This window comes from Triticum aestivum, chromosome 3B (genome assembly GCF_018294505.1).
Source record: "Triticum aestivum cultivar Chinese Spring chromosome 3B, IWGSC CS RefSeq v2.1, whole genome shotgun sequence".
NCBI lineage: Eukaryota > Viridiplantae > Streptophyta > Magnoliopsida > Poales > Poaceae > Triticum > Triticum aestivum.
Window position 1 is genome coordinate 177,335,551 of NC_057801.1, and position 7,414 is coordinate 177,342,964.

Below are 7,414 nucleotides of genomic sequence, written 5' to 3' on the forward strand. Positions count from 1 at the left end.
TGGTATCGCTCAGACGCCCGACTGTGGCATTTATTTTAAAGCCCTTTATGTGGTGTCGCTCAGACGCCCGACTGTGGCATTTCTTTTAAAGCCCTTTATGTGGTGTCGCTCAGACGCCCGACTGTGGCATTTCTTTTAAAGCCCTTTATGTGGTGTCGCTAAGACGCCCGACTGTGGCATTGCTTGTTATTTGTTTCATAAATTTTAATACTACCATGTTATTGCATTTTTATAAATAACTTGCTTGCACGCATCAGAGTTCATTTATCTTTTGTGACTGACGTCATGAGCATAAAATATTTTTAGTACATCATTGTTATATTATACCTGTGTTCATAATGTTTGCGAGTACATTCAAAGTACTCACTGGCTTGTCCCTGGCTATTGTCTTGGCCAGATTTTCTTGCACGGAGAGGAGCGACACGATGCCAGCCTCGGAACCCACACAATGGAGATAGCAGCCTCGCGAAGATAGGAGTTAACCTGGTCAGCTGTTCCCGTGGGAAATGGAGTCCCATAGACACTGATGTTTCACAACCCGCTTCCGCCATCAACCACTAGAACCATTTGTTGTACTCACAGGCCAGAATGGTCTTGTACTACATATTTTGTTTTCTGCTTGGAATTTCTGTATCAAGTTGGAGCCTCATCAGCTAACAGTAATCCTGGGGCTGATGAGCACGACGGTCTTTTCTGGAAATTTATTACCCTGAAAAACCGGTCGTGACAAAAGAGCCTTACGTACCATCCCACAATCAATTCCCCTACATATAACTAAAGCATTTCTAGACTCAACATCGACCAGTTTGGCTTGGAGAACCTACAGGCAGTCCGGCTCTGATGCCAACGCTGTCTGGACCCCGACTCAATGTCACAACGATCTAGCCTGTAACACCTCATATCACTTTGCGGCCTCACGCACGGTATCCCCACGGGTGTCGCCTTACCTTTGCCCGGGACCGTTTGCGCCTTTTGGCACACGTATATGATAGTGTTGCTAGCATCCATATGAAAAGGAGCCCGGGCTGACATGGCTAGTTGTAAACCCAAAGTGGCATAGACTTACAGGGACATGCATCCATGACCCAGCATCGAACGTGTCGGTCATCAGCAAGTAAGTTCCGGGCTGTAGCACTGGGCTAGCAGGATTCCGGTAAACCGGGCTGTAGCGGGCTAACAGGACTCCGGTACTCAATGCGTGACATTTCCCCGAAGGGACAGACACAGGAACGAAGAAGGACACATGCCGGCCAGCCTAAGTGTTCCGGAGCAGTAGCAAGCTACCATGTGGAATCACTAGGAGACATTTCCCGGTAAGAGAGGCTACTAAAGATAAACAACTAGATAGTCAGATCCCACACATACCAAGCATTTCAAACATACACACAATATGCTCGATATGTGCAAATACAACAAGGCATCACAATATGACTCTACGACACAAGTACTTTATTTAAAGGCTCAGAGGGCCATACATAGCATACACACAAGTACGGGTCACACGACCCACATTCAAGTCATACAAGCATACAAGCCAACAACGGAAGTGTTTCGTCTGAGTACAGACAACTAGTAAAATAATAGAGGCTTGGGTAAGCCTAGCTATACTACTCACCACTTGAAATAGTTTTGCGCACTCGAGTCCACTACTCACCACTTCAATACACTACCGAGGATCCACCTCCGTCTTCCTACGGAAGAGCCATCCTCGGCACTCACGCTTATCTTGAGGCTTTTAGTAGTTTCCATTTACTTGTCTATGAACTGTATAGGCAACCAAGTAGTCCTTTGCCGCGGACGCAGCTATTCGAATAGATGATGTTAACCCTGCAGGGGTGTACTTCTTCATACATGTTTCCACCACTTAGCATTTGCACACGACATGTGCTCGGCAGACTTCAAGCGAAAGCCGACGTGGGTGTAGACCACGACCTACCTAGACACTCAAGTCTCCAGTCCAGGTTTATCGCCTATTTGGGTTCCATCCATGAGGAGATCCGGCCAAAGTTTCGCTCACAGCCCCAAACGATGTGAGCAGGGTTCCCGAGATACCAAAGGGGCATCCGGTACACCCGGCCACGTACCTACCGCATCACAGCCCACCCCTACGGTCAGCGCTGTCCACGGCCTCCAGTAGGCTACAAACACCAGAAACTACTTGCAACTCCTGGACAGAGGACTAGGGTGAATAAGAAGTCGAGCGGGGTCATATTTCAGGGCCCAATGTATGGTAGTAGATGATTCTTAAATCACACATACAGATCTCAATGCTTAAGGACGGCCTCAATGAAACAACCCACCATGTACTCCTACATGGCCTCTCATTGATACCTTTACCAAATCGTGTTCAACACCTTACTCTCATACTGACACGATCATTTCCCTCTAGCCCATCACCCAGATGAACCAGACCTGACACGACTCTAAGCATAGCAGGCATAGCAAGGTAGGAACAACACAATCATATGGCTCAATCAACTCCTACACATGCTAGTGGGTTTCATCTAGTTACTGTGGCAATGACAGGTCATGCAGAGGAAATGGGTTCAACTACCGCAGCACACAACAGTTTGAATCGCGTTATCTTAATGCAGTAAAAGAGAGCAGAAGCGAGAACATGGGATTTTATCGATATGATCAAATGGTTGGTTGCTTGCCTGATGGGTCGATGCACTGGTATTGTTCTTCGTTGGGGTAATCACGGTACTCCTCGGGGGCAGAACCTGCCGCAGAGAGCACCGATACACAAATATTACCAAACAGTATGCAACAATATGATGCATGCATGAGACATGGCAAAATGAGTGTTTTGGGCTAATGCAACTAAGAACAGATGGGTTTGAACTAATTTGAACCAAAGATTCAAAGTTCAAACTCATAAGTTGCCATTTAAAGTGCTTTATCTTGTTCTGTGATAAACAGCAGGTTAGCTTGTTTAAACATGCATGAAACCAGTACAGATGGATAGATTGGATTTTTCTGATCATTTTTCATATATAACACTTTGCATTTGGAGCTACAGATTAATTTCTATGAATTTTTGAAGTTTGTAGCATTTTCTGGAATTTCCTGTGTACAAGTAATTCCAGTAAATAAATTACTGCGTCAGCATTACGTCAGGATGACGTCAGTGGTCAACGGGCTGGTCCAGGTCAAACTGACCAGTGGGTCCCGCATGTCAGTAGATAATTAAACTAACTAAATTAAGTTTAAACTAAACTGGGTTAATTAGCAGAGGGGCCCCACATGTCATAGACTCAGGGGAGTCAACCTGGGCCCACCCTGGTCAAGGTCAAAGTCAAACGCGCCGGCGTCTAGCCGCCGGCGAGGCCGAACACGGCGGCAAAAGTGCTTTTGTGCATTCCGGCGACCAAACGGGCGGCGGAAGGCATCTACGCGTAGCTGAGACCGAGCCGCGACTATTGGTGGTGGTGGTTGAGCTCGGGGTGGCCGGAGACGTCGCCGACGACGACTTTGGCGGTCGCCGGAGTCGGGTGAAGATGGATCCGACGCTACGGGGCACGGCGAGGCCCGTGGTGAGGTGTGTTGAGCCCCTGGGGTCGCGGTGAGTATGTTAGACAAGGTGAGGTGGCCGGTGGTTAGCCGGAGGCATGTCGGCGACGAGCTCCGCGGCGGCGCGTGCGGGTGAGCTACGTGTGCTTGCTGTGGTGCACGAGAGCGAGAAAGAAAAGGAGGGGGAGTTAGCCAAGCTCACGGCGGTCTTGAGGGAACAGACGGCGCGGTTGGGGACGAGCTGGTGCAGCGGCGACGGCGAAGGGGATCTCTGGCGATGGCGGTTCGGTCGAGGTCGGTGCGGTGGCTTCGGGGCACGCGAGCGCTCGGGGCTCGGCTAGCTCGAAGGAGTAGAGGGCGGCGGAGCTTCTGGACACGGTGGTGCGGCGTGGAGACAACGGGGAGCACGACTACGGCGGCGGTGCAGCGACGGTGGCGTCGGCCATGGCTGGGGAGCGCGAGGGAGAGGAGCTGGGGGTGAATGGAGGTGTCCACGGGGTTCGGGGTGCGACGTGGAGCTCGTCCAAGCCAGCTAGGCGGCAAAAGAGGGAAGCAGGGCGACGGGCAGCTGCGTGGTGCGCTGCGGTGCCGCCGTCGAGCACCTGCCTGCCTGCCTGGCGAGCCAAGCAGCTCGCTGGAGCGGTGGCTGGGCTGGGCTGGCAGGTGGGCCTCTGGGTGGCGACAGGTAATTTTTTTCCTTTATTTCTGTTTCTGTTTTTATTCTGTAAGTTTGTTGAATTTCTAAAAATACCTAGGCAACTCCAAAATTCACCAAACTGCACCTGGTCCTTAGTTGGAATATTTCCAACATGGAATATTTTAGTTTGGGATTATTTGAGCATTTGAAATATTTTTATAAATTTTAAATGCCCAAATTCAAATACTTATGATTTATTCAAAGACCTTAGGATGACCTGGGAAGCTGTGCATCACTTTTGGCAGAGGTTCTGAACCAAGACAAAAATGATGGACATTTTAGAAGGGCATTTTAGGTTCATTGAAAATATTTTTAGTAAACCCTAGTTTGATTCAGAGGTGGCTGGGGGTTCTGTCATCCCCATTTCAGGTTTCTATTAAATTAAATAGACATGATGCAACACTCTAATGCATGAACTAACTAGGGTGTCACAGGCATCCATGACACAGCATCGAACGTGTCGGTCATCAGCGAGTGAATCCAGGCTGTAGCACTGGGCTAGTAGGACTCCGGTGAACCGGGCTGTAGCGGGCTAACAGGACTTCGGTATTCATCGCATGACATTTCCCCGAAGGGACAGACACAGGAACGAAGAAGGACACATGCCGGCCAGCCTAAGTGTTCCGGAGCAGTAGCAAGCTACCATGGCTCGGTGGAAACACTAGGAGACATTTCCCGGTAAGAGAGGCTACTAAGGATAAACAACTAGATAGTCAGATCCCACACATACCAAGCATTTCAATAACATACACACAATATGCTCGATATGTGCAAATACAACATGGCATCACAACATGACTCTATGACTCAAGTATTTATTCATTAGGCTCCGAGGAGCGAGATATTACAAACATGGGTCTCATGACCCAACATTCAGAGCATACAAGTCAAAGCACAAGCGGAAGCTTAACATGTCTGAGTACAGACATCCACAAATGAAAAAGGCTTGAAAGCCTGACTATCTACTAGATCCTGCCGAGGGCACAAGATCGTAGCTGAGGTAACAAGCTAAACGTCGAAGTCCACGCGGAACTACTAACGAGACTAACGCCTCTCTGCAAAAACATAAAATAGGCAAACGTGAGTACAAATGTACCCAGCAAGACTTACATCAGAACTAACTACATATGCATCATTATCAACAAAGGGGATGGTGGGGTTTAACTGCAGCAAGCCAGCTTTGACTCGGTGGCTATCCTGAACTACGACTGCAAGTAACTCTTTTGAGGTGGCGCACACGAGTCCACATATTCACCATATCAATACTCCACTATGGATCTGCTCCCGTCTCCCTACGAGAACGCCATCCATAGCACTCACGCTTATCTTGCGTATTTTCGAGTATCCACTTTCACTTGTCTATGAACTGTTATAGGCAACCCAGAAGTCCTTTACCGTGGACACGGCTATTCGAATAGATGATGTTAACCCTGCAGGGGTGTACTTCTTCATACATGTTTCCACCACTTAGCGTCTGCACACGACATGTGCTCGGCAGACTTCAAGCGAAAGCCGACGTGGGTGTAGACCACGACCTACCTAAACACTCAAGTCTCTAGTCCAGGTTTATCGCCTATTCGGGTTCCATCCATGAGGAGATCCGGCCGAAGTTTCTCTCACAGCCCCAAACGATGTGAACAGGGTTCCCGAGATACCAAACGGGCATCCGGTACACCGTGCCACATACCTACCGCATCACAGCCCACCCCTACGGTCAGCGCTGTCCACGGCCTCCATGTGACACTCCAAAATTTTTATTTTGGTTTTCAGCAAAACTTTGTGGTTTTTGAAAAGAGGCCATTTAAATTTTTTCCAGAAAAGCTTCCTCTTAAAAACTTCCTTTTCTTTGGCAAGGTTTTTATTTTTATTCAAGCTATGGTGTTTGATCTTTTGAAACTTCTTCTCTGTTGGTTCCCTCTCAAATTTATTTTGGGAGTTTAATCTTTTTCTTTTAAAAAGAAACTCTATGAAAACTTGGGATTTTCATATCTTGAAAACCACCCATGACTTCGTATTTTGCCCATGTGGTAAAACCCCTCCAAAACCTCCCCTCCTCCTTGTGATCAACCTAAGTTCTCTGTCCCAACTAATCCAAGCAAGTTTTGGATTCTATCCTAATTTTCTTTTCACTCAAATCATTTCTGAAAATTATTTGGAGCCTGAGAGTTTTTCAAAGCAAGTACCCTTTTGCATTTGAGTTTTGACCTCAAACCAACTCTCCTGGATAGTCCTTTGTACCCACAACCCAGAACCATCTTGATCCACTCCTTCTCTTTTCAAATTTTTCAAAATTTAGTCTCTGCAAGTTTGGACCAGATTTGCCAAATTTGGTGAAATTCATATCTACACTGCTCCAAAAATTCCACCAAAAATCAGGCAGCCTACTGGAGCAATGAGAAGCCACTCCACCAAAAATCAGCTCAAGGAAAAATCACCAGAGGCCAAATTCATTCTGTCGAACACCTTGCATGCACTGTTGCTGTTCAAAATTCAGAAAGATTCAGAGTTCAGTGTCGATCTTCGACAGAGGTTCAGTCACATGCCCATAGTGCCCTTGGCACGTTCCTCGCCGCCTCTTCCTCCTGTCTGGAGCATCCCGCATGCGCGCTTGGCGTCTTCCCGGCGTCGGTGGTGCCCCTGGTCGCCCGCGCCGGCGTGTCTTGCGGCGGTCGAGACCCCGTTACAGCCGACAGGGGACAAGAACGACGGCTCAACGCCGTTCCGCGCCGCCCATCGCCCCTCTGCTCTCCGCGTGGCCTCATGCGTGCTAGCGCACGCCCGTGGCACTGCCACCGTGGCCGGCAAGCACGGGACGCGCTCCCTGCCGCCGACGGGCCCACGCCGCCCCGTTCTGTCGAACTCACCCCCAAAGCACCAAACTCCAGCTCGATTAGCACCAAAACGGAACCGTGGACCTCCACGATGACGCACAACGTCCTAATTACCCCGACCAAGCCCTGCACCGCCGTAATCGTCACCGGAGACCCCCCTTCACGGCCACCGCCTCGGACCACCTATATAAAGGGCCCCCGAGCTCACCCTCGTGCACGCATCATCACCACACCTCACCAACGCCCCGCCAGGCCACTAGGAGGACCTCGAGGAGGTCTCCTCCCCCAACTCCGGCCGCCCCGATCCGCCTCGGCCTCCACCACGATTCGCTCCGGTGAGGCCATCTCCGGCGCTCTAACCCCGTCAATTACT